At 53.3% G+C, this 26462-nt stretch overlaps 1 long non-coding RNA gene across 1 annotated transcript in view; it reads right to left on the bottom strand.

The window, feature by feature from the left end:
• Positions 1 to 25865, bottom strand: part of LOC109314702 — a 31570-nt gene extending 5705 nt beyond the window's left edge. Inside the window, exons 1-2 of the long non-coding RNA XR_002102342.1 lie at positions 25411 to 25865; positions 17062 to 17197 (exon numbers count right to left, since the gene is read on the bottom strand). This is a non-coding gene — a long non-coding RNA (uncharacterized LOC109314702). The remainder of the gene's footprint in view (positions 1 to 17061; positions 17198 to 25410) is intronic.
• Between the last annotated feature and the right edge of the window lie 597 nt (positions 25866 to 26462).

Below are 26462 nucleotides of genomic sequence, written 5' to 3'. Positions count from 1 at the left end.
CTGGGAAAGGAGCACAGGGCAAGGAGAAGAAAGGAAAGTAACCAATCAGGCAGGGAGCAGATTGGACAGGGAGTGCAGAGCAGGGAGCAGAAAGCAGAGCAGCAGACTGGGCAAGAGACAAGGATTGGAGTGGTACTCGGAAAGGGCACAGGGCTTAATTTGTGGTATGCCTGGTAAAAAGGTTGGCCCCCCACTATAGACTAACTTGTTCAGACACGAACTTTCTCTACTCGTGAACAAATGAGCTGGGCTCACGGGCCAAGAGTTTTAAAAACCCATATCCTCGGGGTGGGGGTGGTACAGTAGGGTGCAGAAGACACAGCCATCAATATATCACCATCGGGTAATGAATAGGCCCCAGTGCACATCCATTGCTACCTCCTGCTGGGCCTACCTGACTCTGTGTCCTGGCCCCTGTACTGCCACCTGCTAATGGCCATGGCGGGTCCCAGCAGCAGGCTGCGGCATCTTCCTTTCGCCAGCCTGGGGGAATCCCAAGCGGAGGGCCCTGCCCAGTAGCAGGACAGTAACTGCAAACGTCCTGGATGCAAATGTCAGTACCTGAAATTCTGGTGGATTTTCTGGCGAAAGCTCATCTTTTAAGTGGCAGCATCTTCTTGGCAAGGTGAAGGGCAGGGGGGAAGGCGCCAGAATGAGTCGGTCCCCTGGCTGGACGTCCTGCAGTCAGCCCAAGAAGTAAAGCCCTGCAGCAAGCAGGTCTCCGAAGCTGGTGGCAGAAAGGGACCTCATCAGGCCGCACAGTCCCAATCCCTGCGAGGCCAGGCCTGTTCCCGGCCACCGATCGCTAGTTTGTCCCATTGTTTCAATCAGTGGCATTCAACAGCCTCTGTCGCCAGAGTAGCTGAGCACTTCACAACCTTTATTCTGCGTATCCGGCCAGCTGCCCCTTCAGGTAGGCAGTGCTGTGGTCCTGTCTTAGATGTGGAGACTGGACCCGGGGGAAAGCTGGTGCTTGGTCCAACAGGGAATTTTGGGGCCCTCGTCACCGGGCCCGACGTACCCCAAGCGACGTGGCTCCATCCGAGAGAGCGGGCACCGAGCTGACCTCGTCGCCTGGCTGAGCTGGGGGTAGAGCAGAGCTGAGCACGCTGCACCCGGTCGCCTACTGTCTAGAGCAACACGATAGGGAAGCCCTGGCTTTTCCCTACCCACATTTTAAAGGAAGAGGAGACAGGCACCTCCTGGCTGGGAGATGACATCCAAGAGCTCCTAGCATGGGGGTGTCTGCCCCCAACCCTGCTCAGTGCACACGGGCCCGCCAGAAGACCTACATGGGTCCAGCTGGCAGGATCGTGGCCTATCTCCACAGCAGATATTGCTGCCTCCCCGCCCAAGGCTAGCAGAGCACCCCAAAGCCGATAGGTTCAGGGATGTGACACACGAGGATGGATCTCAGCCAGCCTAGAGCACCCAGGAGGACAAAGACAGAGACAACGGCCACCACCGTGGACGCTGCGGGAGCGCGGGCCGAAAGGGTGGAGGAAGAACAAGAGGAGGCGGCAGCCACGGTTGCAGCCAGGGAGCTGGAGCGAGATTATCTTTTACTCGCCACCTTCTGCCAGAGCAAAGGATTATGAAATATTGAGAGGCCGCCTGCAACGCCAGGCCGAGAGATCAGGGAAGATCAAAGTGGCGCTTGCGCTACGGGCTGGGGCCCAGTGGGACAAGCCGGGGGGGGGGGGGTCTTTCGCTCGCCTCCTCGGAGGAAAGGAGCTCTGCTCTTTTGAAACCGCACATGGAAACAGATCCAGTCCGTGTCACACGAGACGAGAGGGCTTTGCAAACCAGGTCACGGGGGAGGCAGGGACACAGAGCAGCCGGGGGGGCAGAAAGGAGGGCATCTCGACAGCAACGAAAGGCCCCCCCGCAGAAGCACGATCTTCCCCCTCAAAGGAAGGACACGTTGAGCAGCGAAACCCAACCCTCAGCAAAGGGGTTTGCTGTCGCCCTTTTGCCCACGGTCAGGACCCTTTTATTTTTGGGAGCTCTGCCTCACCGGGGAATTTGTTCTCAAGGAAGAAGAAAGCAGCAAGGCAGGGAACGGGATGCGCAGCCTTTGCTGTGAGCCGCAGGGGCGCAGGACACGAGGAATTCACGGCTTGTTGGCCGCTTTTGAAGCAAGTCTTCAAGATGGGGCTATTTTCCAGGAATGGCTCTTGTACAGGATCTTAACTGTTTATGCAGGTGTTAGCGCCAGAACGGTTGAGTTCTTCATAACGTGCAGAAGACCGGGGCGAAGCATTCATGCCGCCCTGTGCTGTGGTTGTTCTTCTGTTCTGTATCCTAAGTGGTCGATTCTGCGCTCTGCTCCGTTACAGACAGCGCGGCGAGTTAAGCCCGGGGGTTTAATGTGCACATACTCTGAGCCTGCAGAGTGGGGCACGGGCTTTTAGCTCAGTTTGCTCCTAGTATCTGCTCCTTCTGGGCTCCGTCCTCCCCAGTTATCCCAGAGATGCAGGTCAGCCAGAACGAAGCAGACTCAGGGCAGCAGGCCCGTAGCCAGGGTCAGACAACTAACACCACCTGAGAGTCCGATGTGGAGCGCTGAGTTCATCCCTGGGTCCGTGCAGGTACGTCGGGGATGAACTTGTGGTGGATACGAAAGGACACGTTACAGACTCAAGTCAGGCATTTTGCTTCTCCTCCTGTGTCACGCTGGCATAATAGCGAATTCTTGCCTATGTTACGCTGTGGGCAAAGCTCCCCATTAAGTCAACGGGGACTGGCGGCCTGTCCTGCAGGAATGCCTCCCCCTGCGCGCCGCGCCACGCAGCTGCACGCAAACACGCCCCACACTTAAAAGCAATCAAATCCGGGACTTCTTTGAGCTGCCCCAGAAAAGGATCCCCTGACAGCAAGGTTGACATGCTTTAAAGGGTCACGTCGGCTCAGTCCCCACCTGCAGAGGTATCTTTTTCTTAAGGGTTTTTACCAAAGTGACTGGGAAGGAAAGGGTTTCCATGGTTTTTTGTGTTGAAGTGGAACAAGCACAACCAGCCTGCATTGCTGCAGCGGCAGGACAGGATGGGAACGTGCAACCGAAGGGCAGGTGTGGCCCAGGGAGCCGCAAGATGAAGCCCCTGCTTTCCCGGCCCGTAAGGGTCAGGCCAGGACAAAAAGCAGTTATTATTGGGCATTTTTTTGCAATTTAAAGGCAATCAGGAGCAGGCTCCAACACTGCCCTGAGCACCGGTCAAGTGCCCAGCCTGGCTGCTTGCAACCCTCTTTGCCCAAGCGCCCCCCAAAAAAGCCAGAGAGGCAGAGAGAAACACCAGGGAAAGGACCAGCTGGGCGCAAGAAGGGTGGGAAGCGAAGGACGTGAACTCCCGAGGAGGAGCCTGTTAGTCACATCTGTAGAGAGATTTCTTATCTCCACGGTGTCCTTTTCACCTTGTATGTTCCTTTGAACATGTCAGCTTCATGCCTCTCCTTTCAGCATCCCCGAGAGCCTCGGCACAGGGAAGGATTCCGGGTCCTAACGCCCCGCGGCGCCGTGCGGGGGCACAGGCTTGCTGGGGGAGACGGCAGGGCGGATAAGCCCGGCTGGGATGTGATAAGCTACAGCCAAGTGGAGTGAGCCGGCAGAACCACCCCGACAAGGCATCTGGGGAGGTGCCGGACGTGCCTCCCCTGCCACAGATTGTGAAGGCTCATTAATCACCCTTCTTGCCGCTTTGGGTGGGTGCAGGCGAAACAACCCAGCTTTGGGTGGGGTAGGATAGGGGGGGTCACAGGACTGATCCCTATGACAGATGCACCGTCCTCCCTGAAGACTCCTCCGTGCTCAAGCATCTGGTCTAACTCGCACAGCCAGCCTGACTCAGAAAGGAGCTCCTGGGCTGGCCTGCATTGGCTGCAGCTGAGCCAAATCATCTGCCCCCATCGCCAGCGTCCCTGACAACCCCTGCGGAGAGAGACACCGCTTCGGAGGCTCTGCTGCAAAGCAAGGAATGAGCTCGAACCAAACCCCAGACCCACCCCTCGGCCCCAGCTCCCTGCCAGCCGCTGCATGCCCTATTGGCCATGGTCTTAACCCACTCTTCACTGAGAAGAGACCAAGCCTATAAGGAGGTCAGTGGGAAAGACGCTAATTACTTGAAGAGGAGGTAATCTCAGTGGAAACTCCAGGGGAAAGTCATGCCACGTTTCTGCTGCCAACCCAGCATGGGGACAGAGTGAAGATCCCCTTTGGCCCCTGGCCCATTGACCACAGCCCACAGCCAAGTTGAGCCTCTTCAAATTCCCACTGGAGATTGGCAAAGACCTGCCTGCCTTAAGGGGGTGCTTTAAGATTTCCTTCTTCCAGGGGAGAGGAAGGGAGCGATACCTGGGGCTCCACAGAAAACAATCCCCACTCTTGGGATAACGTTCACAACACCTTCTTCTCACTGGGCACACCAATTAGGTTTTAACCCCTGGGATTCCCACGATGAAGACTCCCCTAGAAAATTAACTTAACCAGCCCTTTGAGGGAAACCATTATTCCCAATCCCATAGCCATTAAGCATTCATTTACCGTAAAAAAAATAAAAATAAAAATGGAAAAGTAACTTGATTCTTGAAGGGGAGCTGGAGGAGAGCGTTCCAGGTCACCTGACAGCCCCTGGCACAGCGTATTTCTGCTTCCCAGTTACTTATAGCATCCAAGTCCAGCTCGGCCAGTTTTAAGCAGCCATTCCAGATTAGCCCCTCTGCAACGTCCCCACCCTGGCTCCGTTTTGCTTTCCTCAACCCCATCTAGCCAAGAAAGAGAATACAAGTGGGTGCAGCTTCCCTCTGGACCTGCACTTGACCTGCAAGCTGGGAACCCATGTTCAGTCTAGAGCTGACAGAGACCTACGTCGCTCCATTTAAGTCGGCCGAGCGCAGCTGGGGAGACTGGCCCACAACTGTGTGTCTGTGTGTGCATATGTGAACGTGAAAACAGCGTGTGAAATAATCCAATCAATCACCACTTTCTCATTTGTTGGTCTTCAATCTTCCTCCATGTTTCCAAGGATGTGCTCGTCTCCCACCAGGACCCTGTGATGGATGGAAATGGGTCTGCAGCAGGGAGGTGGTAGGCAGAGGACCAAATGAATGGTGGAGTTTGCTCAGATTTGGGTCTCTCAGTCTAAGGGATTCAGCGATTTCCATTCCATGGAGATTTTGCAATCTGGATTTGGATGTTGGCACACCCCAGAGTTCAGCCATGTCTCACCTGAAGCTTGCTTCAGATCTACATCTGGACTAGCTTCAGAGCGGGACTTCTAAAAGCTCCCAAAGGAGTTGGGTGTCTTTCAGTAGAAGTCTGGTACCCAGCTCTATTAGATGTTTTTCAGACTCTCATCCACAGCATCTGTGCTTCTGTGATCCTGGTTAGAAAGGATCTAACCTGACTGACTCCCAAGAGAAATGTCTTCTCCATGGTGGTGAGAAACCTCTCAGCTCACAGCCTCTTTGTGTGTGATCGATACTGTGCACAAACTAAAGCAAAAGTTAACATTTTTTTGTGTTTCATTAGTCAACGGGTCTCTTGAAGGCTGGAGAAGGAACTGCAGATATCCAAGTACAGCTTTGGACCAAACCCTCACAGCGAAACTCAGAAGGCCAGAGGATGAGGACAATCAAGACCTACGATTAGTATTTCTATAGATCCCTGCACCACTCACCAGGAACAAATCTCCCCTTTCAATACAATGATAGTGTAAGCCTGATCTAGAAGATGGAGTTGCAGAAACACTGGTTTGCCCAAGCTGACAGCAGTAATTCACACCAGTTAGGAACTGAGCCCAGAGTCCTCCTGAGTCCTCATCTACTCCATCAACCAGAAAACAATCCTCCAGCCTTAAAAACAACTTGTTAGCGACAGTGTTGAGCAAGACCCAGCACGTGATCCCTGAACATGCCAGGGTCCGGCCTACGTTCATGTCCATGTCCCATCCTGTCCCCCCCCCCCAGTCACAAACATGGATTTAAAAAAGAAAAACAAACCTTAAATTTTCTGCCTATATAAAACTAAAGCAACGATGATTACAGAAGGTTCTCATTTAGGGAAACAGGAAGTCAGCACTTCTCAGAAGGCAACGAAGTGTTCAGAGAATATCAGTCTCTCCGTGTATTCGGGGAGAAGGGAGGGGAGGAGCAAACAGCTGATGATTCAAGTCCCCGAGGAAGGAAAATAACATGTTCTCTCGCCATATCTATTACCTGCAATCTAACGCCAACGTTCAGGGGAGCACCCCTGCTCCAGACTCAGCCCCGCTCGACTCAGATGCAGCTTCAGTAACTGAACCATTTTAATGCCATTTCACCGGTCACAAACTGGGGCCAGAGTCCTTCTGCTCAGTTATGCCACACAGAGCCAGTGCCCAAGCAGTCTGCGACACTGGAACATGCCCAGTGTCTGCGTCTACTCCAAAAGGTGACTGTGGGCCAATGGCACAGCCAGATCTTGGGTCTCTCCAATTTCCAGGCTAAGTCTGCTCAGGCTTTATTTCCCCTTTGCCAGCCCTGCAAGCACTAAGCTGACTCCAACTCCCAGTAAGGGTGATGGAAAGATTCCCAGTGACACCAGTGGGGGTTGGATCAGGGGACTTGCCTACATATCGCAATGTTTCCTAGAATACCCAGTTGCCTTGTACTCAAGTGCCGACCTCTGGCTGGGTCCAGTTAAACTGGGTTCTTTCTTCCACTATATATATATCGTCACTGGCAATATAAATATTCTGCAGGCCCAATTAGGAGACCCAGCTCCTCTTTTGCAACATCACAGTCTTTGAATTGGGCGATTGTAGATGCTTGTGCAAACCCCATGGTCATCACAGGGCCAGACTGGTGTGTCTGGCTGTTACTCAGGCCATGCCTACGCTAGCAATGCTTTCCCAGTACAGCTCTGCCAGTCTGCTTTAGCCACACCAGTATAACATAACACTACACCGGGCAAACCTTCCTCGTGTGAACACAGCGTGTGCTGGAAAGCCAACACTTCTGTCCGCTTTATTTGTTCCTAGAGCCTGGCCAAAGGGCAGTTCTGCTTGTGTCTACATCAGGAGCAGGAGTCTGGATGACAGATCACTCCTCACCACACCCAGACCCATGCAGCTCTGTGCTGCTGGCAAAGGCTGTAGCGTGAGTCCACAGTTCAGGGGATGATGCCCAGGCAGGGCCAGCACGCAGCTCACCTCCCTTCAGCCAATCTGCTGGGAACTGTCAATGGATGGAGCAACGTCAGCACTGTACCAGCTAACACCCTAGGACAGATGCACTTATACCAGCACAAAAGTCCTTTTGTCTGGGTGGGTTTTTCCACTTGCTGGACTGATACAAACTAAACTGGCACAAAAGCACTCTGGGGCCAGTTCAAGCTGCATGTGCACTCGGAGGGCTTCCTGGCGTAGCTACGCAGGTAAACCTTTCCTAACACAACTGTGTTGCCTCTGCAAGGTTAACCAGCCTCATACAGGGCTAGCCAAGCCACACACAACTGGGAGTAATCTTGCCTTTGCAAAACAGATCAGCCCTCCCAGGTTCCAGCCCAAATTCACGCTAAGGCGCGCTGGACCCTACCTCCCTGCACCTTGATGGGGCTGCACGCATGACCCTGGGGCAGCACCTCCATGCTCGCAGCCACACGGGATTCACGCCTGTCACCCGGGAACTTGCTGTACTGGGACAGTATTGCTAGCGTAGGCATGCCACGCCAGTCTGGCCCTGTGATGACCATGGGGTTTGAACAAGCATCTACGATCGCCCAGTTCAATGACTGTGGTGTTGCAAAGGAGTAAGTGGGGCTCCTAATTTGGCCTGCAGAGTATTTATATCACTAGTGGTGATACATCGTGGAAGAAAGAACCCAGTTTAGCGCTCAGACCCAGGGAGCCGGGATGGAGCCCAGGGTCTTCTGCTCCGGAAACACGCCTGCCAAGGACTTGAGCTAAAAGCAGGTCTGTCTCAGGGTCTACCACGCATGGCCAGGCAGCCGGGATCCCTTATATCAGGCAGTCGTGAGGCCCTACGCACAGTAGCCAGCACATTCCACTGCAATCTCTGTGGTGCGGGGCGGATAGCAATCCAGCCTCAGCGAAAAAGGCCCTTACTTTTCTTGGGCTGAGTCAGAATATAAATGCCCCCTTTGAGGTTGGCGGGCATGCCTCTTACTGCCCAGAATAGTCTCAGAGGGCTGGCCTGGTGGCGGGGTCATTTGGTAGAAACTGGACCGAGCCCAGGTCCCTGCCTCTCGCTCCCCAGACTCGGGGCACGCCCCAGCCCTGCGGAGGGGAGCCTGCGTCACGCTACCGAGGGCCCCCATGCAGTCCGGGATTGCTGCTGACTCTCTGCAGGAGTCCTGACCCAGCCCAGACAAAGGGCGGCTTACAGACCCGAGCAGGCCATCTGAGGGAAGGAGCTGTGCCCACAGCTGGCAGGATGGCACGCTCCTCCACCACTGCTGGGTAAAGAGCGATGCACACCAGCCAGCTGGATTGGTGGCAGAGGTGACTGGAGCCTCGAAGGAGACGTCCCTGTGCCCCTCCTGGACGGGGCTGCCCGAGGGGGGCTAACCCCTGCTGCCGTTTGGCAGGAGTCTCGCCCGGCGAGTAGCAGAGATCTCTGCCCCAGCTCTACCTGGGGGATCTCTTGGGCAGGACCCTGCCATTTCTTTAGCAGAGCAGATACCCAGGGGAAAGGGGACCCTGCCTGCCTTCTGATGGCTATTAAAGGGTCAGTGCAATACCTGCCGAAGCCAGGGGCCTGGTAACAGGCACCGCAGTCCTGCCACCACTTTGTGCTAAGCCCTGGGTGCGGGGGGCCGGGGCAGACATCCCTCTACTATAACAGAGGCTGTAGTGACATCTGCTGGACTCTCCCTCCGCAAGTGCCTCTGCAACGTGGGCTGGGGGCGAGGGCACGGGGGAACCTGCTGCCCAGGGGCTGCTGGACAGAGCGTGCTGCAATGGCCTGCTGGGGAAAGAGCGGGGGTCTTTCTCCCAAATCATCCTCCAGTGACCAGCATCACCACCATCTTCAGCCAGCAGATCGATGACTGCTGCACCAGAGGTGACCTGATGAGAGCACACGCACATGCACACGCACCAAGTACCTCCAGGCCTTAAACCAGGACCAGTTTGTCCTAGCTGGCAACCTCGGTATTGGATATAACCAGCAAGCCAGCCGGCCTTATTGACAGCATCTCTCTGAGCCCAGGCAAGCCCAGAACTGGCACCCGCCTATTCCTGTTACCTTTCTTCTCACTCAGCTCTCAGCCAACCCAGGAGAGAAGCACCCCTTCTGCCCAAACCAGTCCACACACTAAGTGCCTCGGGCTTAAGGGGCAGGAGACGGAGATCGCAGTCCCAGGGAGCTTGAAATTGGCTGATTTTAGAAAACAATTCTTGTTAGGGGTGGAGAATTGTGACAACTCAATGTGGCTGTCAGGTATTTTACACTGGGGCAGGCTAAGAAGACATGCCAGACCTAGAGCGGGCTTCACAAATACTCTCCATCCGTAGGTGGTAACTGTGGAGAAGATGGGAAAGGGATGGAGAAGCGACCAGGGGAACTGACTGAGGTCGCAGTGGGTCTGGAGGGATAGAGCCCCAAGGCCTGATCTCGAAAAGCGCCATCTCCAATACACACAGTATAACCAGATGCAGGAAACATACACCCATGCCCTCACCCAAAGCATAGCTGGCATTCGAGGGCAACCCCTCTGAACGAAGCCCATATGAACGCTCAGGTCCCCATTAGCTCCTCAAGGAGCCCTGAGCCCTTTGCTCCATTCCTTGTCCGCTCAAAAGTGGCTGCCACTGGAATAGGTGAGCCAGTTTGGTGAACCCCTGCTAAAAGGTTGGCTCAATAACAGTGATGCAGGTAGCATAGGCTTCCTGGATGGATGCACAGTCTCCATCCTGAGCTCAGTCTGGGGTGGCACTGGGAGGCATGACAGTGCTGGGATACCCGTGCTCTGGAGAAGCACCTTAGGCACCAGCACGAGCTAATCCCAGAGACAGAACAAGAACAACGCAACCCTCACTTAGGCCGTGACAGTGCACCAGATCGATCTCCATCGGCACGTGTAAACGCATACCTCCTCCTTGCCCTAAAGATCACTGGCTTTAAAGGAGCTCAGATTCACTCAGAGTGTATCCAGGTACAGCAACAAACACAGTCGACAACCATTTTCCCTACTGTAGCTGCCTCAGCATTTAGCCATCCCCATAAAAGGTACGGTGGCGTTAGGTCTGGCCACCCTCGGTGGCTGCAGTTGTGGCCAAGGCTGGTTTGGTCTGGAGCAATAGCAAGGAAAATGTTAACATCGCTGCTCACGGACACTAAAAGCTGCAAACCTGCAGCTACGGCAGGTTGTAAAAACACGCAAATGCTCTCTCCCTGTCCGTACGCTGGGGGACTTTTCCAGATGCTGAACCAGCTCCATGCTGATCCAAGCGGTGCTTACATTAGAGGCCTGAAGGGCCTCTAATCAGAGTTTTGCAGGGAATTAATGTGCGTGCGTTACTGTGCTTGCCATTCCTCCACCACAGCCTTCGCAAAAGCTGTGTAAATGAACACCAGCCTGTTCGAAGCGTGGAGGGCCTTAGCCGATTCCTGTAGAGGTTGATAGGACCTTTCCATTGACTGGGGGCTGGATGAGGCCCTTTAAAAAGGGAAATGGGAAACTGGTCTCTTGAGTAACTGGGGATACAGTCAATCAGGCGCCCAGGTGGCTGCGAGCAGAGGGCCTGCAAGCTAGACGGGTGGCTCATCTCCCTGCTTCCTTGCCATCACTTCTGACACTGCCGCCTTAGCCCCATGGCTGGGTCGATGCTTAAAAACACTTCCAGTGCTTTCCTTCGGGCAGGGGAACTGTCGAGACAGATTTTAATTCTTCCTGACAGCCAGCGGTGAGCACTGCTCCTTTGAACCCTTCGCTCCGAAACATTTAGCTCTGGTGTTATAGTTATTAAAAATGATTAACGTGGGGAACCCAGGGCGGTTGCCTCAAGCTCGCACCTTGTGTTTGGACTCGGAGCAAAGATTTCAACACCGTTTCTGGGCATCGGCACCTGCACCTATCCCGGTGTAATCCCTTGGAAAACATCCTACCCTTCAGGCCAACTTCCGAGGAGGGGAGGCAGAAGGTGTAGTCAAGTGGCATGTCTTCTTAATGGGGAGAAGACTGTAGCCAAGACTTGGGAAGAAAGGGGAGCTGGAGGATTGCATTTAATATTAAGATAGAAAATGATCAAATTAGGAGTGTGGGGAGGAAGGGGGGAGTTGTTTATCTAGAGCTGATTTTGATTTTCTTCTTTCAAATACCAGCAGGATGCTGAGCCCAGCTTCATTATGCAAATAGAAGCAATTAGAGCTCACCCAGGCTCTCACCATGTGATGCAGTTTATGGTACTCTCAGAAATTCTTCCTGCTACATGAGAAGAATAACAAGGCGTTTGTGTGGCTGGGCTCTGTCTTGTGCTGTGACTCAGACGATGGTAGATGTTGCCATTTGGGAAAGTAAACACTTTTTTACTTTACTTTTTTCTTGCATAAAGAAATTCTCAGATCTTAGAAAGTCTCTTTAATCTCCGTCCTTAGGGACTGTCCTTTTAAGAAAGCTTTTGAAAACGCAACTTTGGGAAGAAAGTCGTACTCAGGGGAGACAACAGTCTTGCCTCAAACTCATTTTGCAAAGTTCTGGCACTAGCGAGTGGAGGTGTGCGGGGATTTTTGAATGAAACGGAGAACGGCTCCCAAACTCATTTTATGACCATCATGGAAACAGGGTAATTTGCCCCCCTAAACACACTGTTATGTCCTGGTGCTTTCTAAACAAGCAGATTTCCACCAAAGCCAAGCTGAAATCCATAAGGCTTGCATGGAAGAAAAGTCAACTATTTTGTCTTTGAAATGACGTGAAACTTATAGGTAACTCATAGGGAAGTCCACAAGAAAGCGATGACAAATCTCGTAGGAAAGTCCAGGCTGTGTCTACGCAAGACCTACACCGGTTTAAACCAAAGGGCACGTCTACACTGCAATCAGAGGCGTAGTAGTGGCATCTCACGCAGACATAGCTGAGCTAGCTTTAAACCAGGTGGCTTCAAGTTGGGTGTTGTTAGCATTGCAACTGCAAATCCCCCCACCAGAGACCATAGGCAAACACGCAGGCAGTTACCCCATGAGGGGCCAATTAGTTCCTGCTGCAGCAACGTTAACAGCAGTGTAGACGCACTCTGATTTCATGCAAATCCTGTCTGGCTTTCTTTTACTACTTTAGTTTAAAACTGGTTTACACCAGATTCAGCAGCCATGCAAGTTTGCAGTGGTTTAAGGAAATGAGTTTAAAACCTCAACTGCCCTTTAAACCGCCACAGTTTTGCATTTACTCCAGGATTTAGAGATAGTCGGCCATGGATTGCAGATAAAAGCTGGGGAAAGATTGACAGCAGGGTACAGAATCCTGCTCTGAAGAACACGTCACACTTCCATGAGTCAATCAGAAACCAGAAGACCTGCTTCATCAGGGGCCCAAACTTGATCTTGGTTACAATGGCATAAATCTGGAGCAACTCCATTGACCTCCCAGGCCTCCTCCTGATTTGCATCAGTCTAACTGATCAGGATTAGATTTGTGTTCTTGTTATTTTTACTGCGGATGACTTCAAAAGAAGGAAAAAAAGATACCAGGTGTGGTGGCATGCAAAGTACATCCCGCAGGGTAACGATATGGTTTTACGGCTGATCTCTCTCTAAAGTACCCTTTGGATATTACTCGAGGTTAGCGAGTTGGTCAGGATCTGTTGCACCAAGCAAACTTTGTGGCTTGAAAGAAGAGGTTGGGTGGTTTCGTTATCTTGCCTTTGTGGGTAATTCACTATTTGCACTCATCGGGTGTAAAGTCAACACACAAGGTCTGCAGTTCACAGGTGCCAGGGAGCACGACACAGCACAGCAGCTCTTGTGCAGGAGACACTAGCCAGAGCCCCCTCGTGCTCATCCCACCCGTGCCCATGCCTTCCTGTGCCACCACGAACTTCAAGGTAAAAGCAGCCTTGAAATAGTCTGCTATCAGACATTGCTAACACCAGGCTTGCTGGCCAGGAAGGGCAGAGCGCTGCCCAGCAGACTCCTCCAATGGGATTCAAGTCACCCCAAGACGCAGCCAATATCCCCTTTTCTTAATCAGGTCAATCCATGCCCACACCAATATGAGAAAAGGAACTGAGCTCCAGAGCCAGCTCATATACCAGATGCACCCAGCGTCTGCCAAAGCCTTAGAGCTCAGAGGAATATCAACTCTATGTAACCTTTCCTCCTGAGAGACTCTTATTCATCTGCAGCTGAGGCCATTGCTGAATGGCCTCAAACCTGCTTTCTGGAGACAGAAGCCCTCAAAACCGCTATGTCCTCAAGCACAGCTGGAAGTCGCTCCTGGCTCGTTGGCAGGGCTGTGATGGGACCCCAGGGAATGGGGGATTGCGCTCCACACCCGAAGTTCAGCACCCCATCCCCACCCACGGTTTGTACACACCAGGCTTGGATCTAGCCAGACCCACGAACTCATCAGACTCACAACGTGCGGCACCTGCCACGTTCACCCCCTTTCCCCAAGTCCGAAAGGTGAAGTAGCTAGGTCCACGTGGCTATGAGTCCTTATCCGAGCTGCGGATTCCTTCTCTGCTCTTTGAGGAGCATGCGACGCTGCACACACAAGGCAGGAAGGCACTTGATGTAAACCAACTGCACGGGGGCACAGACAGCTTTGAACTTGAGAGAAAAACCCTGGTGGATGCTGCCTTTTACAGGGGGAGAGTTCAAGGGTGAGGTAATTAGCAATCCTGCTGTTAACCCATTAAACACACAAGCCGGGAGAATACAGCCGGCTGCGATTTCCTCTCCTGCCTGCCTTTGTAAGATCCATTGGGAAGCTTCTCATTTAAAGCAGCCTCTGTGCAGCTCCCCTCGAGTCCACAGGCGCTGGCCAGAGGGGGGATTTGGGCACTGTCCACCCTGTTTGAGTAACTATTCTTGGGATCAAAACTTTCCCCCGTGGCTTGGTTGCTCTTTAAACCAGTGTAGCTGGTGTAGCTTTTACCAGGTCACCGCAGTAGGTTTGAAAGCAAAAATAGCTGCTTCCAGCAAGAGAGGCATGCACCAGCACAAGCAGCCGGGCAGTACAGCCCACCCAACGCCAGTGGACCCAGCGCCATGTTGCAAAAAAGGGGCTTTGTTTTCCTCTTTCCTATTTTTTCAGCCCTTTACTCTGAGCCACAGCTGTGCGGGACTCACCTAGTCTTCAGCAGGGCATAAGTCAGCCCTGCAATCGGCCGTGCAGCTTTGGGGCAGTCCCAGTCAAGTCAAGGCAACTGTGTGTGGACAGGTGGAATTTAGCATCTGCGCAACTCCAAGCAGGATTGGGACACTGGCCAGAAAACAGCACGAGATGCTAATGTAATTCTGGGTCCTGACAAGCACTCCCACTGCGGGTCGAGCACGTTCAAGCCCTCATCCCACACCTCTGACGAAAGCCGACGGGAGGAGGATCAGGCCCCCACTGACTCAACAAGTCGAGACTCGTTACGCACGTTCCTCTCCTGCAGAGCAGCTGCATTTGCAGAACAGTTAAGACACCTGCAAGGTTGAAATCTGCTTTCAGTGCAAATTTTAACCTTCTTTTGTTTTAAAGGGCACCTTTAAAGGTTAGAAAGAGCGGCAAAAAAAAGTAATTTGTCCTTCTTGGTACAAACACTGCATTTATGTGATTAAAACTGAAAGGCTTCCTAAAGCCTGATCGCCTTTTAATTACTCGTGACATTTGTCCAACCTGAACAATGTGCAAAAAAAGCAATGAAAAGCGACAAGCTGGTTTTGGTGCCTGGTTTTCTTGTCGTACACAAAAGTGCAGTGTTTGATGTGTAAACAGTACAGAAGGGGGGACTTTAAATCAAGGGAAAATGCCTCCGTTCCCTTTTTTTTCCACCCCTGAATTCCAGGGGTGCATTCCTATTAGTACCAGGCCTTATCAGCCTGTACAACGAACCTCTGTTACGGGCCCCAGCACCCTTTCACAGACACCAGGCGCAAGCGTTAGGATGCTGCGAGCCAACAGAGCGGCTCCGTTCATGCAGCCGGTCGCGATTCGACTCGGAAGTAGGTTAGCAGGGGCACCCAGCGAGTCGCATCCCACCAGCGGAGAGCACTGAAATCACCGAGTCTCTAAGACCCGGCAGGAGCCTTTTCTGAAAACAGCTGATTCAGCTTCAGTAAAGTCATTCTGTGAGACAGACCATTTGGCAAGCAAAGGTTGGGAAGAAGCTATTCTTCAGCAACTGAGCTGAGCGAATAATTCATAATGAATAAATTATTCACTATGAATTTAGCCTCTCTCTGCTAGGGAGCTGTCCGTGAGCTGTTTACAATTTTTCCCATATTTATTTGCTATTCAGGATTTTTAGCTAAATAATTTAGGCTAATCAGAGTCCAGGTCTGTAGATTATTGAAGAGAAGCTGAGAGAGACAGTTTAATACCTGCATTTTTTTTTTCTAATCAGGCTGTCGGTTACTTTTGATGGGATGCAGGACACTGTTGCTGCTGTGTAACATGTGTAGGGTATAGTACCGATAGCCCACAGTCGCACTGGACCTTATTGTGGGAGGCGCTGGGAACATGTAATAAACAGGACTGGGTAACCTGCAGAATAATTAGGTTTCCAGGGCAAGCACGCATGATCACAAATTCACTTCCAGTGACTGTTCTTAAATCATCTGTTCCCCACAAAACATCCCTGCTGATTAATGCACTCACTGGAAGATTTGCAGAGAGGACTGTCAAGGGAGGAGAGCTGAAGCAAAGCAAATTCAAGTTTCCATCTGAAGGGCTATCCACCAAATTGTTTTAATCACATGTAACTCTCTCTCTTGCACACACTCATGCACACACACACACAAAACCACTGTATGGCAAAATCATATTCATTTGCATTAAGATGCATCTGTTGCTACTAAATCCAAAAGGTATAATTCTATTTCCTGAGTTCAAACAAGAGTGCAAAACCATAAACCTAGCTGCAAAATAAACTTAAAGAAGAGTTTGGGAATATTTGCATTTCAAGTGGACGATGCGCATTCCTGCCTGAAACATGGGACCAATTTGCTAACAAAAAAGGGGATGCGTGAGAGCACATGCGTGGATATTTTTTTTTGGTCCCTGGGTCTGGACAATTTAAGTCATTATATACTAAGAGAAAGAGAAGACAGGGTGGCTGGGGCCCCTTTATGGGTACGATTGTTGAACCAACTGATACATACAAGAAACAGAAGGCTTCACTCCTCCTATTCCAGAGCAGAAAGGGCCTTTACAATAAGCAGGGTGCTATTACTGCCTGTTTGGCAGTAGCAGCTAAGGAGACCCAGACAGTTCGGTCAACTCTTCAATTTAAAGAGAAAATATTACAAAGTGCCAAAAAGACTTAAAACAAATACTCGTTCTGAAACATCTGGTGCTGCCAACTGTCATAATTTTTTTTATGGAACTTGCCATATTTGGTGCTTTTCTCAGTGCTCCAGCTCCTGTAATCTGGCGATTCTGTGAGAATTGCAGCTTTCATTTATTGCCTTAAAAAAAGGGGAAACAAAAAGTTTTCGAGCTCTCCTTGTTGCAGAGAGGAGCTTGGAAACTGAGGCCTCAACCACTGCAAAACAGGCAGGCAAATAAAAAGCATCAAAAATGTATTTGATTTTCTAACAAAAATAATACATCTTGTTATTTTAAGTCAGTCTCATGACGCTGGGACCTTGCACTTCATTACCGAATGCCTGGCACTGACAGCAGGGTGCGTTCTGGCTCTCGTGTCCTCTTCCAGCTGGACTCGACAGCACGCCTGTAATTTCCAGTCTGGGAAAGCAGCTTACAAGAGTAAAGCAGAGCCTGGGGCCCAGCTACGACAAGCACAGAAAGCCACAGGGTTGTAGTGTTAACTTTCCTGGCACTAAGAGAGCACCTGCTGGAAAGCTGGGCATAAATTTTCCTTCGCTCTCCTGAACGCTGAATAAATAAAGTCTCACCTCTTTCTGGCGCTGTGTTCGGTTGTTATGTAGAGCTGCTGCTGAATATTGTGATGTACTGGCTGGGGAGCAAGTGCATCACCGCTCTCCGCAGCGTGGACTCTGAACTGCTCAACTGTGCGTCCTCGTCCCCGTCCTGCAAACCATAGATGGAGATTCTCCATTAGGTCAAATGGGAAACAGCCTTAGATGGACCTTATTAAGCTATCCCTGGTCCTTCCAAGTGGCAGCAGCACGAGCACTATCACAGAGCCTATGGCTTTATTCCAATATGTCCCCAGGCTGCCTCAATCAACAGGGCAATGGGTCTTTGGAAGTGCTGGTGTCACTACTGTCACCCCGCTCCTCTGTGCAGAGTGAATGAAGGCTCCTCCAGCTGTACAAGCTGGATCATCTCTCAAATCCCCTAGCTGGGAGCTGTAACAGTGTTATCCCCTTCAACATGCAGTGAACAGGCATTTCCGGCAAGACGGCACCAGCTGCAAGCAACCTGGTTCCTAGAGAGGCAGGGGGCTCCAGGCTGCAGGGGGTTAAAATTCAGTCAGAAGAAACTCAAGAGGTAAAAAATAAGAAAAGAAAAAAGAAATCTGCGTGACTATTTCCTGACAGATGTTTCATTATACACAAAGAACCCACTTTTTTCTGCTGTATTGATATTCTGAATAATAATCACCACTTGTTCAGAATACATTCTTTTCCTTGATTTGCCAGTCGCACATAAAAAAAAATTCATAGGCCTGATCACACCAGGGCCACATTAACATGGCACACGGGGTCACTAATAGGAGCAGGCTACTATGGGAGAGACAGACAAACAGCACTTGGGTGTCGCGGGCTAGAGCAATCCACCTTCCAGAGCTACAGCAGCCTGATCCCAAACCCTGCTTAAGCCAAAGGGAGTATTTTCCATCGAGTTGAACAGGCTTTGGATGGGGATTAAAATAAGCATAAGCTCATTTGGATGGGAGATATTGATGGAGCTTAGGGGTGCGTATGTAGGTGGGGGGGAGGGTGGCAGGGGCGAGCAAGGTTGGCTGGGCTGTACTACAAAATGTTCAATACTACGAGGAAACCCGATTGATGTGGGAACGTTCCCCCAGGCACACACCAGGAGTGCAACACCCTGCGTTCACACGCACGCTTGCAGCGTCTGGACTCAAGCTTCCGGCTGCATGTCCCACTGCACCTTTCCTTAGACCCATTACCTGCAATGGCAAACAAAGGCCAGGCCAGTAGTTGGAACAGGGGACCCACCCGCACCTGTAAGGCTGGGTCAGAGTACCGACCCCCCCCAGGATTCGACGTTTGCAAAGGACCCCCTAGTCCTTGGCTGGATGTCCTTGCCATACAAATGCAAAATACCTATTGGGACAAGCCCACAAATCCCAGCCACAGCACCCGCTGCTGCCACCTCTGCTTACCTGTGCAGCTGAGTGCACAGATTCCTGTCCCAAAGAGCAATGAGGAGGGACAAACTCAGTGACAAGGGGAAGTATGGGTTGCTGTAGTGGGCACTGCAGAGGGTGGCAACACACTGGGGTGAGACGCATGTCCCCGATCCCCTGTGCCACCACAGACTGGACCTGTGCAGGCCAGATCTGGTCCCTGGGTTAAGGTTACAGACCCCTGACCCAGAGGATCCTGAAGAACACGAAGAAACTCAGCTTCCCAACAGCCCCGGGGCTCAGTGAGCCTTCCCACCACTTTACAGCTGTGCAAACAAAAGCAAAGGCAGGTGAAGTGACTTGTCCAGGGTCACAGCAAAGCAGGCCCTGGACCCCGACTGCCTGCTTCCTCACCACACCGGGTATCAAGACTGCCTGGCACATGCACAGAGTCACCCTGTCCTTGTAGGGCAGAGCCCTCTTTTTTTCTGGCATCTCTTCAAAAGGAAGGGCCCAAAGTTCTTCAAACTTACATCCTTTTACGCCCACAGCGGGCTCCTAATGGGACAGCATTATGGCCACAGCCATCTGACAACTAAATCCACCCAATAGTTGCTCCGTTACTTGGAAAGAGGAGCTGATTACCAGCCACCCACCACAGCAATCCCGAAGGGTCGGACACCTGCTAGGGACCCACACAGAATGCGAGTACCTTGCAGACGCCCGGAGCGTCTCCCTCCCTTTCCAGTTTGTCCCAGTTCATGCCATCAGTGGCACCGCAGGATGATCACAGGTTCCTGAGGTCACGTTACAAAGCAAGACGGGAAAAACCGAAACAGGTTCTCCGTGGCTGAGTTAAAACCAAGCCCCTGGCATTCATCACATCTGCTGCCTGCAGATGCTGGGGTGCGAGGTCTGGTGGTTACCCCCGGTGCACGCTCTCCACCTGGGTGGGCCCCAGCAGCACCGCACAGGTGGGCAAGAGGGGAACTCGAAGGGTGTTGGCTGCGGAGGGCAGCTTCTCTAAAGGGATCCACAACTCCTTCTGGCCTCTCCTTGTAAAGTACCTTCATACCAAAAGGAGCCTCTTTTCTACCTGCCTTCTAAGCAAGCAACGTATGCATCGTCTCTGAATCTGCCCTCGGAGCTCCTGTGCACGCTAAGCCCAAGCAGGGTCACTCTAACGGCGGCTGGCACTATCTCAGGGCTCAGGTGCTGCTAATACAGGCCCATGTTGCGAACAGTCTGCTTGGGTGGTAATGCCAGGTTATCCCCGGAGCACGTCCCGGCAGTCCTCTGCCACTCCCCGGCAGCAGGGCGGAACGGGTATCTCAGGCGGCAACAGCAAAGGCCTCGGAGAGCCTATGGAAATGCCCCCACCGATAGCAGCCAGGTCACATCACCGTTGTCTCTGCACATCTGCAGTGAAAGCCCCGTTTGCAGGATTGCAGGGGATCAAGCCCTTTCTGCCCGCAGAATTTATGCAGTCTTTGCAGTGCCGTGAGGCAGAAAAACATGAGGGAAGAGGAGCATATAAAAATGACACTTCCAGTGTCAGCACTTGCACTGCCTCCCACGGGGGGAATGCAATTCATTTCTCTCTGACACCTTCTCAACCAAGGGCACTGCGCGCCCACAAAACAGAGCACCGAGGCAAGCTCAGCAACAGCCCAGCCCTCAGCCGGGCACGAAGCTCGGCTGCTCACGGCATCCGGACTCCCATGCAAGGGGGCAGCGAGGCACGAGGCCTTTGGCATCCGCTTTCCACGTGTCCCCTGCAAGTGCGCAGCTCCCTTCCAGCACCAGCAAGGCACAGGGTCTCACCGCGGGCCTGAGGCTCAAGCCTGCGGTGACATTCAGGATGTGCGCCGCCCTCCTAAGCAGGAGCCTGCGCCACGCAGCCTGGCTCCTGGTCTGGCCCCTTAGACCCGTGGTTTAAGACGGGGCCCTTCTCTCCTGCTCCCCAAGCCAAGATGGGCTCAGGAGCCAGGAGAGCAGCGTGCACCCGCCGGGGTAAACACCCCTTCCCGTGCGTGCCGAGTCCATCGCGGAGGAATCGATACGGCTAGCCCCCTTCGCTCCACCGCCATCAGGAGCCGCGCGTTCTCCAGGGGAGCCGGCTGGGGAGGAATGCTCCACGTCAGCACTTAGCAAATAATAAATAATGAAGGAGTCCGACATCCTCGGCCTAGAAGATCGGGCGGCGTTCCCTTAAGAGAGACGGGAAGAACTCAGGAGATGCCGCGTCCTCCAAACCAGGCCTGGGGTTATAAGCAAGGGGGAGGTTTGTTCTCCCAAGCGTTCATCCCCCCACCAGGTAGGGAAAGGGGCAGCACGGAGGCCACGTGCACGCCTCAGCTTTACCATGCGGGCTGAATCGCCTCTGGACAACGCAGCGGATGATGCCAGGGTCTTCGGGGAACTGCAATGCCAGCCAGCGTCAATGGAAACTCCAGGGCCCGGACAGGATGGCCATCTCCAACTCTGCGTTTGACCGGCTTTTTATGTCTACAGGTAGAGGAAGTCCGCGTGGTTTCCCCTCCCGTCCTTTCCACAGGATCAGCCAACTACAGCCCTGGCACGAGCCGATCCTCTTTCCATTGGCACGAAGGGGATTTGACTCAACTCTTAGCCCCGGGGGCACCGCATACCCTGCCAGCCGCCTCCTGCGCGCCAGGACCGACACCGCCCTGCTCTTCCTGCCCCGGGTGGGGAGGACTCTGCAGAAATTCAGACGGGGCAAAAGGAAATGGCGCTCGAGTCCAGCTACCCTACGTCCCAACCCAGCCATCCTACGAACCCCCCCGGGAAAGCGCTCACAAAGCGAACATTGTCAGCGACAACCCGGCGGATGGACCAAAAACAGCTGGGCCGTCTCAGAACAATGGAAGAGGGGGAAAGACAAGCGCGGTTAAGCCGAGGGCCTCCTATCCGTTCACAGTTGTCAGCTCTTTGCTGGGAGCGGGCTGGGAAAGGGAGGGGGAACGTTAGCCATCGGCCAGACCGAAAACCAGACAAAACTATTTCCACATGCCAATAAAACACTTCACGTGAAGGAGTTTCTGAACGGTTTGAGGCCCCCGCGCTGCATTTAAAACAAAACAGGAGGGGTGGGAAACTCACCCCAGGAACGGCTGAGGTCTGGAACGAGCTGCGGTGGTTCGGCTTGGCCTTTCTTCTCCTCCCAGAGCCCATGGGGAGCTGGAAAGGAGTCTCCTGCCTTGCCAGGCCCTTCCTAGCCTCAATCAAATGCGATTCCTAGAAAAATAACTGTGCGGTGTCTGGGCTGTGGCTGGCTTAGCGTGCAGCTTGGTTAGTTGGCTGGCTGCCTCTCTCCCGAGCAGCTCCACTGCGATCGGTCCCGAGAGCTGGCCCTTGGGCAGGCTCAGAGAGGAAATCCCAAAGGGTTAAAACAATTAAAATCATCTTTGCGGCCTCTGAGAAGCTGAATGTGCCCCCTGGTTTCACCCCCTGGGTTGCATCCTCTGCCTCAGTTTCCTCCCAAGAACGATCACGGGTGCGCGGCTCAGGGGCTTTTATTTCACCTGGCTGGTTTGCTTCTGGCAGGGCTCGTGGAGGGGGCAATTGCTGGGCCAGCCGGGCCTGGTTGAATGCACGGCAGATCATGCTGTTTGCTCCTCCTTGGCCACCCGTGGTGGTTCCCCTCTCTTCCCTCGGGTCAAAGGACGGAGAACAAGGCTTTGCAGGGAACGGACAACGGGACCAGTTCACTCCTGCTCCCCTTGAAGAGTGAGGGGTGGCTCCCGCTCCCAGGCTGGGATGCAGCCCCCAAGAAAGGCTGTGGAAAACTAGGGGCTTTGTGCTAGAAGTGGGTCCGACTGGCTGCAAATGCTCTGGTGGCCTCAGGGTGCAGGTTTCACGGGCGGTGCGATGCTGAGCCAGGCCCTTGCACTGCCGCAGAGTCTCCGTCCCTCCGTCGAGCACAACCAGGTGGTCCTGGGCCTGCCTCGCGCTCCGTGTTACTCGAGCGCTCGGCTCCAAGGGCTGCTGAACGTGGCTGAGGTCTCTGGGTGCTCGCAGGAGGCGAACGACGAATGCACGTGCGGTGGTGGCTCTTCTGCGGGGCTGCGCCGAGCTGGGCTGGCGACGGCCGGCAGAGCGGGAACCTGCACCCGGCGCCGACGTGTCGAATGGCGATTTGCAGCGACGGGTGTTTCCTCCCGGGGACTCGGTGCCTCGCGGGCCCGGGAAGGCCGCGCGGCAGCTCGTGTGAAGTTGCGAGAGGCGACACGGGGTGGCGGATTCCCCTCCACCCGCCGTCTGGATCTTCCCGCCTCTGCCACGTGGCACCTGCCAGCTCTCGCTGCTGCCCCCAAAGGAAGGGACAACCGTGTCCGCCCAGAGCTGATGGCAGGGGTCTCGCTAACAGCCGGAGGAAGCATGGGGCGGTGAAAAGGGGCATGCACTGGAAGAAGCAGGAGAGCCGGGTCCTATTTCATGCTCTTCTGTCGTTAAGCACCTTGACTGGAGGCAAGCCGCTTGACCGCTGTGTTCCTGGGAGGGATACTCCCTTCTCTGCTCCAGCAGCAGCCCTAAGGGTCCTGTGCGGCCAGCGGGGAGTGCCACCACCCTGCTGGGGCAAAGGTATGAGGGATATCTCAGTCCTGCCCACCTTTCCGGGCAGTTCGGGACATTGCTTCGCTCTTCCACAGAGCCCGATCAGCCCTGAATGCAGGGATATCGCAGGGACCTGAAGCCACCCACCCCCTTGGCAGCACCTGGGAGATCTCCTGCCTGGTGGGGATCCAGCACCAAATCCCCTCTGCTGCTTGCAATACAGAAGAGGACACAACTACCTCCCTGGCTGCCCGGGGGTCTCACCTGCTTCATTCACAGGAAACACTCGTGATCCTCGAAACAGAAGAATTGAGATCTCTCTGGCATCGGTGTTGTTATCAACGAGCCGAGGCCCGAGTGGCACCTGGTGAGAGTACGAGGCAGTGGGGCCGAAGCCACCCCCCTCTTTAACAGTAAAGTCTTGCCTACAGCAACAACCGGCATTAACACACAGCCAAGCTGCTTGGATCCAGCTGGAGGATTGCATGCTCGAGCTGAGCCACAGCGAGCAATGGTAGGAAAGCCGTGGCCAAAACAACCCCTGGCTTTGGAACAAAGCTTTATCCCCTCCCATGGCAGACAGATTAACAGAAGGAAAGGCCATCGGCTGCCCCAGCCCTTGGCTCCCAGGCCCCTAGTGAACGGGCAGGCGGTTTACATGCAGGTAGAGGAGTGGAAAACCGGGTTGCTCAGCCAGTCCAAGTAAGGACCTGGAACAGGAAAGGGTCTTGTGTTCCTTCTAATCCAGGCTGAGCCCTTATGCACTGTGACCTTGGGCAAGTCATTTAAACTTCCCCATAGCTTAGTCAAACCAGCTGTAAAATTATGTAAAAGCAAAAGACCTTGCTGGAAAAGAAAACAGATGCTGCCCCCGAGCTGAGCAGCTATAAATCGCTGGGAAGAAAATTGAGGCCCCTACCCTGCATCTCTGCAGCAGTAAATCTCAAAAAGCATCAGCTGAAGAAACTTGTGTGCAAGCCCTGGCCCCCCTCCCGGTGTGAACGCTGCCACCATATCACACCACAAACTCAGCTCCCACCCCATCCCGGGGAGGTGGGCCTGCTTTTCAGCAGAGCCCCATAGCACAGCAGAAAGCCCTGATGCCATCCCAGTCCCTGGGCTTCCCAGCACATCTCCAGGAGAAAAAAGATACCTGTTTAATATTTACCATGATCAAGGCTTGTTTTCTTATCAGATTGGCACAGGGTGCTCAGCACCTGTTGAGCTTCTCACCACCTTGGGCATTTAGCTAACCCTCCATCTAATTGCTGCTTTAATAGACCCTGTAATGAAATGCCCCCTGCCCAGCAGGGCGATCGGAGCCAGGGGAAGTTACCCAGCTGCTGAGGGACGGCTCCAGGCACTGGGGGCTGGGATTACACCAACTGGCAATGGTCTTCCAAAGCAAACTCCAACCCCTTCTCATACAGCTGATGTCTCTAGGAGCCCGATTGCTGCCTCTCCCTCTCTCTCTCGCTGGCATTTCATCTCTTCCCCCCTCACCCACATGCACAAGCGTCTCTTGCCGCTTCACTCCAGCTTGGCCATGAAATATTTAAGTGTAACACAAGCGAGTTTCCTTTGCCCTTTGAAGTCATCAGGGATCAACCTGGATCAATCAACCCCGGCTCACGAGCTCCCAGGCTTCCAGGCAACAGCATACTTGAGCTTCCAGGCCAGGGCATTTTAGACACGCTGGCTCTGTCATTTCAGACCCTGGTTGTAACCCACAGGTTGCAACTGTGACCAGGGCTCCCTGCACCAAGCACTGTCTGCACGTATTAGAGATACTTGCTTCCCCAAGCAGCTCACAGGCTAACCGGAGGAGGCAGACATAGGCAGAGAGCAGGAATGATTAGTGTCATGCTTATGGAGGTAGGAAACTGAGGCACAGAGCAATGAAGTGACCCACCCCAGGGAACATCAGAAACTTAGGAACAAGTACAAAACCCTCCCAGTTCTCACTTAGCATCATTACTGCTCTTTTGGGGGGCAAGGAGGCTGGGACTGTGCAGAGAACGGCTAGGTGACTTGCCAGAGTCACACAGCAAGTCAGTGGCAGAGTTGGGAATAGCACGTGGACCACCTGCCTCCTCCTTGCACCTCAACAATCTCATCTTCCCCTTCTTATGTCTGGCCTGAGGCATGTCTCAGGCATGGTACATGTTCCCACAGCTCTAATTTGAACCAGAAGCCTTGTTAACCACAAGCTGCAGCTTCATCGGGGAGGCGTCCCAGTGTCCCCCACACCTCAAGAGAGGTGTCCTCTGCCCCGGTGGTGGCAGCCAGGCTTGGGCCAGCTCGGCTGGAAGGCCCCTTTTTGCAGGCCTTCCAAACTAGCAAATCATAATGGCTCATGACCCTCAAAAAGCTGCAATGCGCTCACCTGGCATTAGAGTAATGGGCCACAACTCACTTTCAGCAGCCACTTTCGACTATTTCCGTGGCACGGGCACTGGGGGACTGGGAGTTTAAAGGGCTCCAGCTCCATCGGTATTTCTGAGTGTCGCTTGCCATCCCCTGATCGCTCCTCAAACAAGTGCCAATGTCCATCATTTCCAGGAAGCCTCCAATTTGGGTACATTGATTAACACCCCGGAAGAAGGATGGAGTGCCTTCCCCTGCTCCGTCCCATGACGCAGCCGCGGCTGGGGCGAGGTCTGAGCTCCATGGCTCCAACTATCTGGAGCGGCCGTCCTGCACTTCCCCAGCTTGGCGATTTTTCAAATTTCATCAGAAAGCGACAAGAATTAATCTCCTTTGAAATGCTCTCCCCGTGCCTCCCCTTGCGTTCTCTCTCTTTCATTATTTCGATGCTGCTCTATTCAGGTTCCTCCGCTGTGCTCATCACCATAGTATCCGAGCGCCTTCCAGTACCGCATTAAGCAACGTGACTAACATCTGTCACATGCTTGTTTTCTCACCGTCTCCCAAGGGGGAGAAGTATGTGCAGCGGAGAGGTCTGTTGGGGAATGTACGTGGTACGCGTGAACACAAGTCCACGCGTGCACGCACACACACCCTGCTATACATTCACATTAGACAGGGCAATTTCAAAGAAACATGCCTCACGCTGGGAGCAGGTGGAGGGAGAGATTGGAGGTCTGCGATGGGCCCCTGGTCTCAAGAGGCTCCGTCTACATGGTAGACCTACCATGCTCCAGAGCAGTGTCCTCAAGCAAGCCGCGCTGCTCTGCACGGGCTCCTTCCCAAACCAGAAGCAGTGAAGTGTGTAATGTTGCGGACGGGTCAAGTAACACCGGGGCAGGCCGACTGGTGCTGTCGCTCAAGCTGTGCTCTTTAGGCTGCTTGAAGCACTGTGCAGATACGCTGACACCTTTCTGTTTGAGGGCCAGGTAAGTGTAACATGTAGATGTAGCCAGAAAGCATAAGCCACCGTCCTAGATTGGCTCCCTGAGAAAGTCGTCTCCCCGACGC

Source organism: Crocodylus porosus, unplaced genomic scaffold (genome assembly GCF_001723895.1).
Source record: "Crocodylus porosus isolate Cpor-Errol unplaced genomic scaffold, CroPor_comp1, whole genome shotgun sequence".
NCBI lineage: Eukaryota > Metazoa > Chordata > Crocodylia > Crocodylidae > Crocodylus > Crocodylus porosus.
The sequence above is the reverse complement of the archived record's forward strand: the minus strand, read 5'-3'. Positions and strand labels throughout refer to the sequence as shown.